Below are 13,983 nucleotides of genomic sequence, written 5' to 3' on the forward strand. Positions count from 1 at the left end.
GCCTCCTCCAGTTCCAAATTAACCTCCTTCAGTTCCAAACCAACCTCCTGCAATCCCAAACCAAACCTGTCCAGTCCCAAACCAACCTTCTCCAGTTCCAAATCAGCCTCCTCCAGTCCCAAACAAACCTTCTCCAGTCCCATATCAACCTTCTCCAGTTCCAAACCAACCTCCTCCAATTCCAAACCAACCCTGTCCAATTCCAAACCAACCCTGTCCAATTCCAAACAAACCTCCTCCAATCCCAAATTAACCTCCCCCAATTCCAAACCAACCTTCTCCAATTCCAAACCAACCTCCCCCAATTCCAAACCAACCTCCCCCAGTTCCAAACCAACCTCCCCCAGTTCCAAACCAACCTCTCCCATTTCCAAATCAGCCTCCCCCAGTTCCAAACCAACCCACTCCAGTCCCAAACCAACCTTGAGCTCCTGGAGGAGGACCTGGACCCACAGCTCTGCTCTGATGGGCAGGAAAACGCCCTCTGCTCCCCAAAGGAGGTTCCAGGTGCTCACCTGGCATCTCCAGATCAGCACAGGGGGGAATGGACACGCTGGGGTGGGAGGTTTCTAGTGGGGTTTGATGTTTGAGGTGCAGTTGTGAGACTGGATCAGGTTCTTTGGGGTTTTTTCTGCTTGGGTTTTGTGGATTTTGGAGGTTGGAGCTCGGAGGGTTTTTTGGGGAATGGTTGTTGCTGAGATGGAAAAGGTTTTCTCACATTCAGTCTGAATCTCTTGTTTTAATTTGTGTTTTTGGTTTTATTACTGTATACGACAGAAGGGTGTGGTTTTATTTGGTTAAACTCTTCATGGGTGTTCAGAAGATTATTTTTGATATTATTTTCAAGAGAAGTGCTGGGAGCAGTTGGGATGAGGAATCCCACCTCTCTGGGGCTCCTCAAGGTCCTGTCCCTCTGGAAAATTATCCTGGACTTCTGACCCTTGGGTTTCCACTGGAAAATTATTCTGGGCTTGCTGACCCTCTCCTATCCCACTGGAAAATTATCCTGGATTGCCGATCCTTGGGATTCTGTCCTTCTAGAAAATTATCCTGGATTGCTGACTCTTTCTTGTTCCACTGGAAAATTATCCTGGACTTCTGATCCTTTTCTGTCTCTCTAGAAAATTATCCTGGATTGCTGATCCTTGGGGTCTTGTCCCTCTGGAAAATTATCCTGGATTTGCTGACCCTTTTCTGTCCCACTGGAAAATTATCCTGGACTTCTGACCCTTGGGTTTCCACTGGAAAATTATTCTGGGCTTGCTGATCTTTTTCAGTCCCACTAGAAAATTATCCTGGAATTGCTGACCCTTGGGGTTCTGTCCTTCTAGAAAATTATGCTGGATTGCTGACTCTTCCCTGTTCCACTGGAAAATTATCCTGGATTTGCTGACCCCCCTTTTCTGCCCAACTGGAAAATTATCCTGGATTTCTGACCCTTTTCTGTCCCACTGGAAAATTATCCTGGACTTCTGATCCTTTTCTGTCCCTCTAGAAAATTATCCTGGATTTCTGACCCTTGGGTTCCTGTAAATTATCCTGGATTGCTGATCCTTGGGGTCTTGTGCCTCTGGAAAATTATCCTGGATTTGCTGACCCTTTTCTGTCCCACTGGAAAATTATCCTGGACTTCTGATCCTTTTCTGTCCCTCTAGAAAATTATCCCGGCCTTTCGAGTCTTCCCTGCAAAATTATCCTGGATTTGCTGACCCTTGGGGTTCTGTCCCTCTGGAAAATTATCCTGACCAAGGGGCAGCATCACCCATTTGTACCCCTAACAATGGGGATGGCTGAAATTTTCCAGCACCTCCAGGTCTCAAATTCCCAATATTTCCCAGGATTCTGGGCTGTAATGGGATTTTTTTTTTTAAATTGAGGCCTTTTGCTAGCGGCCTGCAGCTGATTTTAGTCCTGCTCTGGGTTTATTCCTGCTCTGGGTTTATTCCTGCTCTGCACGAGGGATTTCCCACCCAGAGCTGTGAACAGGAATTGGGATCGGGACAGGAATAAGGGGAAGGAAAATGGAAATTTGGGAATTGTGGGAAAGGGAATTCAGAGTTCCTGACCCCATTCCGTGCCCAGGGCTGGGTCAGGTTTGAGAGCAGACACAGCCCAAGGGTCCCCAAATCCTCCCCTCCCCATCTGCCACCCCAGAGCAGAGGAAATCAGGCAAATCTCTCGCCACAAACCAGATTTGCCTTTGTAAGCCTTGAAATAAACCCAAGGATTAAAGTCTGAGGATTTTTTTTTTCCCCTATTTTTTAATTTAAGTCAGCACCACAAATGAACGAGGCCTGGGAGAGCCTGAGCCCAGCACAGGCTGCAGGGGCGGGGGGTTGGATATTTGGATATTTGGATATTTTGGATATTCCAGAGGCCCCTGGAAGAGGCTGGACAAACACCCAGAGCTCCGAACACACCTGGGCACGTGGATCAGCAGGAAAAAATGGGAATCAGGCAAACAAAAAAAAAAAGGGAATCCAGCAAAACCATCCTGGTGGGAAACATCACCCGCGTGCAAAAACAGCCAGAAAAACCAAATTTAAAAAAAAAAATTAAATAATTAAAAATTAAATTAATACATAAACAAAGTTATTAAAAATTTTAATTTAATAGATAAAAATTAAAAAATTAATTAATTGAAAATTAAAATAATAAAATTATTTTAAATTTTTAAAATTAATACAGTGAACATAAAAATTAAAAACCAATTCATTAAAATGAATTAAATTAATAAATAAAACTATTTTAAAATTTTAAAAATTAATTTTTAATAAATTAAAAATAAAAGTGTAAATCATTAATTAGAATTAAATTAATAAAGAAAATTATTTTAAACGTAAAAAATAATAAATTTTAAAAATAGTTAATTAAAATTAAATTAAATTAATAAATAAAACCATTTTAATTTTTTTAAATTAATTTTTAATAAATGAAAAATAAAAAATGAAAAGAATTCAATAAAATTAAATTAATAAATAGAATTATTTTTAAAATAAAAATAATTAATTATAAATCAATTAATAACTAAAATTACTTTAAATTAATAAATTAATAAATTAAAAATAAAAATTAATATAAAATTTATTTCACTGAGCTGAGCTGGGCCATCCCAGCTGGGATCAGGGCTGGTTTCCCTCAGCCAAAGGAATTTTGGGGTGGAATCCTCCAGCCCTGAGTCACTGGCTGCAGCCTGGCCCAGAGCAGCTCTAATAACCAGGGCTATTAATTAACCATTAGGGCTAACTGTGCTCATTAGGCACTGATGAGGATGATGAGGATGATGAGGATGATGAGGATGAGGCAGCCCCACCGGGCAGGTTCCCCTGGTCCCCCCAGGATGGGGGAAGTGGTGGCGCCATCCCCCAAATCCCCATTGATTCCCGATCCCCCCTGTGCTCACCAGGCTCCCAAACCACCTTGGCCCCGTTAAACCCTTCCAAGGGGGGATTTCCTGTGGGCTCGGGGCCCTCCAAGCGGCTTTTGTGTCCCTTGGGGTGTTTAAGGCCGAGCTTGAGGCTCAGTGAAGCCTCCCAAAGAGCTTAGAGGAGTTCCAGAGCAAAGGAACCACCAGAAAATCAAAATCGGTTTCTTTCTGTCTTATTTTCTCTTTCTTTCTCTTATTTTTTTTATTTTTCTCTTTCTTTCTTATTCTTTCTTTCTTATTCTTGCTTTTTCTAATTTTCTCTTTTCCCTTCCTTTCCTTCCTTTCCTTCCTTCCTTCCTTCCTTCCTTCCTCCCTCCCTTTCCTTTCCTTTCCTTTCCTTTCCTTTCCTTTCCTTTCCTTTCCTTTCCTCTCCTTTCTCTCTTATTTTCTCTTTCTTATTTTCTCTGAGTTTGAGGCTGTTCTAGCTGGGTTCATTTTCCACCCTGCATTTAGCTGAGAGCATTTTAAAAAAAAAACCAACAAAAACCAAACCAAACTCAGCAAATTTCTGCCCAGGGATTGCCCAGGCTGGGGCTGGAACTGGTCTGACAGGAACCAGGAGCTCACAGAGGCTCCCAAACCCTCCTGGCTACCCAGATGAGGCTCCAAACCAGTCGAGCCGGAAATTTTACAATAAAATAAAAATAAATTTAAATACATTAAAAAAAAAAAAAAAAAAAAAAGGGAGAACATTTGGCACCCAACCAAGGGTTAAACCCGAGCTGCTCACAGGGACTGAGGCTTTGCAAGTCAGCAGCTCGGGGTGTTTCATGTTCAGTTCCCACGCCGCGCTTGGGCTCTTTGTGGTTTTGGTTTGTTGTTTTTTAGGGTGACGACACCCTCAGTCTGCAGTTTGTAGGGCACGAGGCACAAACCCCAACCCCAAACTGAGACAGGGGGTGCCGTCTCCCAGGCTTGGTTTTCTCCATCCTGGAGAAAAAATTTATTTTATTGTAAATTTTCCCTGATCCCTCTCTCTCTCTGTGCCTCTGTGGCAGTTGCCAAGGACTTGGTGTGTCCCTTATTCCATCGGTTCTTTGTCCTGATTGTTTCTGGCCTGAAAATTTCAGGGAAATGGGAGGAATTTTGGTCCTGCACATTCCTTCTGTGTCCTCATTGGTCTTAGCCTGAAAAATTCAGGGAGATGAGAGGAATTTTAGTCCCTTATCCCACCATTTCTTTGTCCAGATTGTTTTTTTGGCCTGAAAAAATCAGGCAGAGGGGAGGAATTTTGATCCCTTCTCACCAGTGCAGGGTCCTGATTGCTTTTGGCCTGAAATATTCAGGGAGAGGGGAGAAATTTTAGTTCCTTATTCCACCAGTGCAGGGTCCCGATTGGTTTAGGCCTGAAAATTTGAGGTTCTGCACATTCCTGCTGTGTCTTGATTGGGGTTTTTTTTGCCTTAAAAATTCAGGGAGAAATTTTGATCCTTTATTCCACCACTGCTGTGTCCTGATTGTTTTTTTGCCTCGGAACAGGGGGTGCCATCTCCCAGGCTTGGTTTTCTCCATCCTGGAGAATAAATTTATTTTATTGTAAATTTTCCCTGATCTCTCTCTCTCTCTCTCTGTCTCTGTGGCAGTTGCCAAGGACTTGGTGTTTCCCTTGTCCCATCACTGCTGTGTCCTGATTGGTTTCGGCCTAAAAAATTCAGGGAGATGGGAGAAATTTTGGTCCTGCACATTCCTGCTATTCCTAATTGTTTCCCTGCCTTGGAACAGGGAGTGGCATCTCCCAGGCTTGGTTTTCTCCACCCTGGAGAATAAATTTCCCACAAATTTTCCCAGTTTTCCCTGGATTCCTGTCTGTGGGTGTCTCTGTGGCAGTGCCAAGGACTTGGCGTGTCCCTTGTCCCACCATGTTGTGTCCTGATTATTTTTTGGCCTAAAAAATTCAGGGAGACGGGATGAATTTTAGTCCTGCACATTCCTTCTGTGTCCTGATTGGTTTTATGGCCTTAAAAATTCTGGGAGATGGGAGAAATTTTGATCCCTTATCCCATCATTGCTGTGTCCTGATTGTTTTTAACCTGAAATTTTCAGGGAGAGGGGAGAAATTTTAGTCCTTTATCCCACCACTGCTGTGTCCCGATTGGTTTTTTTTGCCTGAAACAGGAGGTGCCATCTCCCAGGCTTGGTTTTATCCATCCTTGAGAATAAATTTTCCACAAATTTTCCCACATTTTCCCTGGACCTCTGTGTGTGTGTGTGTTTCTCAGTGGCAGTGCCAGGGACTCGGTGTCACCGCACCTGTCCCCAGGTGTGTGCAGGAGGGAGGGAGGGCCTGTTTTGACTGCGTTCTGTGTTTATCCTGGGAGTTTCCAGAGGGGAAAGGGCAAGGCCTGGCTGGGCGGCCGCACCCCGATAAGGAGCAATCACCGAGGGCAATTTGCCTGTCCCCCCACGTGCTGTTTGCCCTGGGCTGGGGCAGATTTTATCACAGCTTGGGGTGGGGCACGGCTGGGCTCGGCTCACCTCGGTCCCTGCTCTGTTCCCAGGGCCCTGCAGAGCCACAGAGACACCCACTGAGAGGGATCCAGGGAAAATTAGGAAAAGTTGTGGGAAATTTTTTCTCCAGGATGGAGAAAACCAAGCCTGGGAGATGCCACCTCCTGTTCCAGGCCAAAAAACCAATCAGGACACAGCAATGATGGGATAAGGGACTAAAATTCCTCTCATCTCCCTGAATTTTTCAGGCTAAAACCAATGAGGACACAGAAGGAATGTGCAGGACCAAAATTTCTCCCATTTCCCTGAAATTTTCAGGCCAGAAACAATCAGGACAAAGAGCTGGTGGGATAAGGGACACACCAAGTCCTTGGCACTGCCACAGAGACACACACAGAGAGGGATCCAGGGAAAATTGGGAAAACTTGTGGGAAATTTTTTCTCCAGGATGGAGAAAACCAAGCCTGGGAGATGCCACCTCCTGTTCCAGGCCAAAAAAAACAATGAAGACACAGCAGTGATGGGATAAGGAACTAAAATTCCTCCCTTCGTCCTGAATTTTTAAGGCCAAAAAAACCCAATTAGGACATAGCAGGAATGTGCAGGATCAAAATTCCTCCCAATTCCCTGAATTTTTCAGGCCAAAAAACCAATCAGGACACTGCAGTGGTGGGGTAAAAGACTAAATTTTCTCCCCTCTCCCTGAATTTTTCAGGCCAAACCTCCCTCCTCGGGTCTGTCTCACACCTTTCCTTCTAAGGCAGGCTGGACTGAAGGATTTCCCCTTTCCCTGCTGACACACAGCTACGAAAAACGGATTTTTTCTGTTCTTAGAAACGAGAAGTACAAAAATAAAACCAACAAAGAAAAAAAACCCCAGACCTCTGGCTGAAACCACAAGACAGGAATTTGATTTTTTATATTTTTTTTTAAGGTGCTGAAAATCTAACTGGGCTGCCAAAGAGCAGCTCAGCCAGGCTGGGAGGAGCTGCCAGGGCAGCACATTGCCCAAAATCTGGGTTTTTTTGCCCGTTTTGAAGAGAGGGGAACGTGTGGTGCAGCTCCATGGCAACCCCAATGCCTGCCACCAAAACAAGGCCAAGAACACCAAAGCTGGAGCAGCTGGGGAGGGAATTTCTGACCCTGCTGGGCTTTAGGAGGAGGAGGAGGAGGAGGAGGAAAAGGAGAAGGAGGAAAAGGAGAAGGAGGAGAAAGAGAAGGAGGAAAAGGAGAAGGAGGAGAAGGAGAAGGAGGAGAAGGAGAAGGAAAAGGAGAAGGAGAAGGAGAAGGAGAAGGAGAAGGAGAAGGAGAAGGAGAAGGGGAAGGAAAAGGAGAAGGAAAAGGAGAAGGAAAAGGAGAAGGAAAAGGAAAAGGAAAAGGCACATCCAGATTCCTCCATCTTGCTTCTTGAACCCCCATTCTAAATCTCCAAAATTCTCCTTTTTCACCCTGTGATAAATTCACCACCATTCTACTCAAACCCCTGTGGCTTGTAACTCCTCACACAGAGTTGGGAATTGTTTCCATGGGCTAAAATCAAAGGTACAGGTGTTTGTGGCCCCGTGCCAAGGTCTCTGAGCCCCCTGCCACGGTTTTGAGTCATCCAGAAACGTCCTGGGAAGGTTTGGAGGGCGATGCTCACCCTGCCCCTGCTCCGGGGCTGATCCAGCTCTGGGAATTCCAGCAGAGCAGCTCAGGGGGGCCCTGCTGGAGCTGTGCATTCCCCCAAAGCTCTGCCAGGTGAATCCATGTGAATTCCTGCCCAACCCACCCAGCCCAGCCCTGCAGCTGTGCCCGGGAAGGGCGAGCGCTCCTTGGGATGGGCCCGGAGCGGAGCCAGGAGGGATCTCCTGGAGCTGGGATCAGCCTGGAGGAGGATCTGGGCCAGGCCTGGGTGTTCCCCGCTCACCTGGGCTCCCTCTGTGCCCTCGTTGCTGCTGGCAGCCCTGGGAAGCCGTGGCCTCGCTCACATTCCGCGGGTGTAGCCTGAGAAGAGCCCCGGGAGCTTCTGCCAGTGTCACCTCCTGTTGGAGAATTTTGCTCAGACATGGCTTGAAGGAAAAAAGGCCATGGAAATATACAGCTGATGGAAAAGTAAAAGGCAGCTGTTGCAAGCAGCAGTTCCCAAGCCTGTTTCTGTAAACAACTAAGTTCTCAGGCACGTTTATGTAAATAGCAGAAGTTCTCAGGTTGTTTTTAATAACAAGTAAATATCTTGTCCTTGGCTGTTTTGGGAAAGTAAAAGTAACAGACATGGAGGTTTTGAGAACCATTCATATCAGGGTGAGAAAACAAACCTCGGTTTCAATAACAAACCACAGGTATTGAAAACAAAAGGAGGGATCAATGTTTAATCTGCAGCCCAGTCTTCGCTCGTCCGTGGTCTATCGCCGTATCACGTCGAGGTCACCATTTGACGGAGCGAAGGGAGACAAGCACATCCGATGATGATCAACAAGTCTCAAATTTATTGATCCGGCTTACATGCTTTTATAATAGCGTTAATCAAGCTCATACAACCTCCCATTCTGGAACCTGAACGGGGTCACCATGGATGGACACCCAGGACGAACGTCCACCATGGATTTGGAGAGGGCACAGCTTGGGATTACTCCCCACGGCCTTCATTTGGAACTCTTCGTTTTGGAACCAAGTGAACTCTTCATTTTGCAACCAAATAAATCGATTTTTCTGCACGCTCCCGCTGCCATTTGCCAAGCAGCGCCTTCCATGTCCAACCCCAGGATATTCAGGAAAAAGAGAAAAACTGATCTGATCGTGGGGAAGTGTTACAGAGCCAGTAAAAAAGAAGTTTTTGGGGTTGATTGGGCTGAAATGATGATTTTCTTATTGTGGATCTAATTTGCAAAGTACGTTTGGATTTATGGTATTTTTAAATAACAGGATTATTCTTAAATTATTATCAAATTATAAAAGTATTAATAAAATCATATTATTAAATTATTAAATATTCTTACATAATAATTCTTAAATTATCAATAATTTTAGCATTGCAATATTAATTACTATTAAATATTATGAAATTATTTTCAAATGAAAGAGGAAATGGTGAAGAGCATCCCAAACAATAAGAAAAAGCCATTCCAGATATCCCAAATAGCAAACCCAGGCACAGCTCTGAGCTGAGCCACATAAATCCTTCCTGAGGAGCTGTTCCATCACTAAAAATATTGAATAAAGAACTTCAGTGAAGAGGGATGGACAGGGAAAGAGAGCATTAAATATATTGCATTAAGAAAATAAAGTGGAGGAAGAAAGGGGCTGGTGGAATGGCCCAGTGGAGTGGGGAAAAATAAAAATAAAAAACTCCCATAAATAAAGGGCTCTGAGGCCCCTGATACTGAGCTGGGGATCACATAAATCACAAAAATCCCCCATAAAGGGCTCTGATCCCGCTGAGGGGTTGTTCCCATTTAGAATCAGGGACATAAAAATGGGAATGGCCCAGCAGAGCAGGGGAAAATCCCCTAAAAACGGTTCCAAGGCCCCTGATCTTGAGCTGGGGATCACGTAAATCACAAAAATCCCCATAAATGGCTCCAAGGCCCCTGATCCTGAGCTGAGGATCACATAAATCACAAAAATCCCCCATAAATGGCTCTGATCCCACTGAGGGGTTGTTCCTATTTGGTTGTCCCTATTTGGGATCAGGGACATTAAAGCGGGAATGGCCCAGCAGAGCAGGGAAAATCCTCTATAAAATCCCCCATAAATGGCTCCAAGGCTCTCCCCTCCCTCTGCCCTTCCCAAGATAACCCCATGGCCGTGCCCTTGGAGCCTGCAGAGGCTGGAAAGGCAAACAGAGCTTTAAAAGGGTCTCAAATTCCAACCTCCCACTCCCTCCTCCTCCTCCTCATCCTCAGGGAGATCCTGAGCTGCTCTCACAGGCCCCAAAGGCCTCTGGAGCAGGAAAAAACCAGCTAAAAATATCTCCCACCCCCTCAGCCTGCTGGATCCAAACCCCTGAAGGGTTTTCCTTGGCCTCTGGCCACGTTTGTCAGCCATAAATGAGATTTTTTTTTTTCACTTTATTCCCCCAAGGCCTTGCTGTGCTCCAAGTGCTCTGCTCAGGAATCCCAGCTCTGAGCTCCTCAAATCTCCAAATTTTGAGCCTTTTTTGCCCCATTGTGAGGGGTGAGCAGAAAAAAACAGCTAAAAATATCTCCCAACCCCTCACCCTGCTGGGTCAAAACCCCTGAAGGGTTTTCCTTGGCCTCTAAATGAGATTTTTTCCACTTTATTCCCCCAAGGCCTTGCTGTGCTCCAAGCGCTCTGCTCAGGAATTCCAGCTCTGAGCTCCTCAAATCTCCCAGTTTTGAGGGGTGAGCAGAAAGAAACAACTAAAAATATCTCCCACCCCTTCACCCTACCAGATCCAGAGCCCTGGAGGGTTTTCCTTGGCCTCTGGCCATGTTTGTCAGCCATAAATGAGATTTTTTTTTTTTCACTTTATTCCCCCAAGGCCTTGCTGTGCTCCAAGTGCTCTGCTCAGGAATTCCAGCTCTGAGCTCCTCAAATCTCCAAATTTTGAGCCTTTTTTGCCCCACTATGAGGTGTGAGCAGAAAAAAACAGCTAAAAATATCTCCCAACCCCTCACCCTGCTGGGTCAAAACCCCTGAAGGGTTTTCCTTGGCCTCTGGCCATGTTTGTCAGCCATAAATGAGATTTTTTTTTTTTTCACTTTATTCCCCCAAGGCTTTGCTGTGCTCCAAGTGCTCTGCTCAGGAATTCCAGCTCTGAGCTCCTCAAATCTCCCAATTTTGAGGCCTTTTTTATTTTTTGAGGCTTTTTTTACCCCCCTCTGAGGGTTAATTAATTAAGGGGAGGTTTTGGCTATGGAAAAATCACGAATTGCTCCTGCTGATCCACAGCAAGGCCTGAAATGCAGGAATGAGCTGAGGGAAGAAGGGAAGAAGGAAAAAACCCAAATTTCCCTTTGGGCTGGTGGTGTTTTGGAGTAGAGATAAACCACAGGGATTTGATGGATTTTAGAAGCCATGAAAGGATTTTAGAAGCCATGAAATTCCTTCATTTTCCCTGTGGATTCCCTGAAATTCCCAGATTTTCCCTGTGGAGCAGAGGGTGATGCTCAGAATTTCCTCACCCCAAAGCTGAGTCCCCAAGCACAGCACAAGAATAAAGCCACAGGGAATTTATGGATTTCAGAAGCTCCCAAAGCCATGATATTCCACATTTTCCCTGTGGACACCTGGATGTGGAGCAGAGGGAGCAGAAATTTCCTCAGAATTTTCACTCAGAATTTCCTCACCCTAGAGCTGAATCCCCTTTGCTCCCCCTGTTCCAAGCACAGCCAGGGTAAAACCACAGGAAATTTGTGGATTTTAGAAGCCATAAATTCCCTGATTTTCCCTGTGGACCTGAACCTGGATTTTTCCCAACCACTCCTCAGGTTTAATTTGCTTCAGAGCTGAAACAAGAGAAACAAAAATTACCTTTTTTAACAAAAAGGAAGGGAAAAATTGGAAAATTGGAGTTGTTCTCCTCCAGCCTTACCCCAACAGCAGCAGCACAACAAGGTCCACTTCAAAGGTGTCACCTGAGCCACACCTGACCCGAGAAAATCCTCAGCAGGGCCCCTGGGGATGCTAAAAATTTCCCCCAATTACTCTGTGGGCTGCTAAAATTCGGCATAATTGCCTTAATGACACCTAATGACACCTGGGCTATGCAAAGAAAGGCAGCACACGTGGGATGAAAAAGGCTCTGACCACATCTGGCCCAGGGGGAGAAGCTCCTGCTGGTCCCACTCTGCTCCGTGCCCTGCCCAGCAGGTTCCAGCTCCTCCAGAAGATCAAAGCCCAGGGTGTGATCCTCGTTTTTGGCTCTCTCCAGCTGGGGATAAAGGGATTTTCCAGCATCTCCCAGTGTCCTTCAGCTGAGGCCCGTGTAATCTGATTTCTTTATTTTTTGCTGATTTGTTTTCTGGTTTTCCTTCTTCTCCAGAAGATGAGAGCCCTGGGTGTGAACCTCGTTTTTGGCTCGCTCCAGTTTGGGATAAAGAGATTTTCCAGCATCTCTCAGTGTCCTTCAGCTGGGGCCAACTCCTCCTCTTGCCTCTGTAATCTGATTTTTTCCCCACTGATTTCTTTATTTTTTGCTGATTTATTCATTTTTAAGAGCAAGGCTTGCCTTATCTCCCCACCACCCATATCAGAGGAGGGATTTGCAGCCAGGTCAAGGAAAAGGGGCCTTGCCTTGAATTTGGGGTTTTTCCTTCTCCAGTAAATGAAAGCCCTGGGTGTGATCCTCATTTTTGGCTCTCTCCAGTTTGGGATAAAGGGATTTTCCAGCATCTCCCTGTGTCCTTCAGCTGGGGCCAACTCCTACTCCCTTTTTAAGCTACATTTATTTTTTTATCCCCCTTTATTTGTTATCCCCCTTTATTTTTATCCCATTTTATTTTTACTCCCATTTAATTTTTAGCCCCTTTTTTTGTCCCACTCTTTTTTATTCCCGCTTTTTTACCCCCCCTTTATTTTTACCCTTTTTTATCTCCTTTTAAGACCCATTTATTTTTATTTTTAATTCCCATTTATTTTTATCCTCCTTTATTTTTTCTCCCTTTTTAATTTTATCCCCCTTTATTTTGTATCCCCCTTTTATCCCCTTTTTTATCCCCCTTTATTTTTACCCCTCTTTTTAAAATCCTCTTTTTTATCTCTGTTTATTTTTTATCCCTTTTTCTATTTATCCCCATTTATTTTTATCCCCATTTATATCCCCTTATTTTATCCTCCTTTATTTTTATCCCAGTTTATTTTTACCCCACTTTTATCCCCCTTTATTTTTTACCTTCCTTATTTTATCCCCCTTTATTTATACCCCCCTTTTATCCCCTTTTTTACCCCCCTTTATTTTTTACCTCCCTTTTTATCCCCTTTTTTTAATCCCCCTTTTTTCACCATTTTATTTTTCTAATCCTCCTTTCCCAAGCATTTGAAGTCGCCAATTCTTCTTTACTCCCCCGCAAACCTTCTGAACACCCCCAAAAGTTCCCCAGTTCTCCCTCAGGACCCAAAACTCCCAAATTTTTTTAGGAGCCAAAGGATCTTTTATCTTTTCCCTTTCCAAATGAGCCACAACTGCTTTGGAGAGGCTGAAATGGGGAGGAAAAAAATCAAATTTACAAAGAATTCCGGTGAATAATTCCACCCTCAGCAGCAAAACGCTTCTTAAAGAGAAAGGAAAATATTGTGCTGAGCACAGGGGGGGGATAAAAAACAACCCTGGAGTGTTCATCCCCGGAGCTGACGGATCCCAGCTGCTCCCAAATCCCAAATTCCCAAAAAAGGGCCGCGCTTCCCTCGCCTGACGCGGCCCCGCGGACGTCAGCGGGAGCAGCAGGGAGCTCCAAAACAAATGACGTGGGAGCAAAAGCTGCCAGGGAGGGCTGGAACACAGCCAGGATGCCAAAGATGGAGATCCTGACGGGATTCCAGCCCTGGGGAGCCCTGGGAATATCGGGGGGCTGCTGGAGAGGGGCTGCGGTTGGAGGGGTGAATCCAGCCTGGGAGTGGGAGAGAGACAATCCCTATTTTCCTGGCATAAAATAGAGAATTGTCGGTGGGAGAACAGATCCTGTTCCTAATGTACAGAGCCAGGGGGTTCTGTCCTTTATTTCTGCGGGAGAAATAAAGTATTAGGAAATGGAAGAGGGGAGAGGAACGTCAGGGATGCTTGGGAGTGGGACAGATCCAGTCCCTATTTTCTGCCAGGATTGTCAGTGGGAGAACAGATCCTGTTGCTAATGTACAGAGCCAGGGGGTTCCGTCCTTTGTTTCCGTGGGAGAAATAAAGGATTGAGAAATTGAAGAGGAGAGAGGAACGTCCAGGGAGAGGGGGGTGAATCCAGCCTGGAAGTGAGGAAGGAGTAGGAGAGATCCAGTCCAGGGAATCTGGCAGAAAATAGGGAATTGTCAGTGGGAAAAGAGATCCCATTCCGTGTTCTGTAGGGGACCAGGGGCTCTGGAACACAGCCAGGCTGCCAAAGATGGAGATCCTGATGGGATTCCAGCCTGGGGAGCCCTGGGAATGTCGGGGGGCTGCTGGAGAGGGGCTGGGGTTG

The sequence above is a fragment of the Melozone crissalis genome, unplaced genomic scaffold (assembly GCF_028551555.1).
Source record: "Melozone crissalis strain CALT ecotype California unplaced genomic scaffold, PUWL_Pcris_2 ptg000101l_1, whole genome shotgun sequence".
NCBI lineage: Eukaryota > Metazoa > Chordata > Aves > Passeriformes > Passerellidae > Melozone > Melozone crissalis.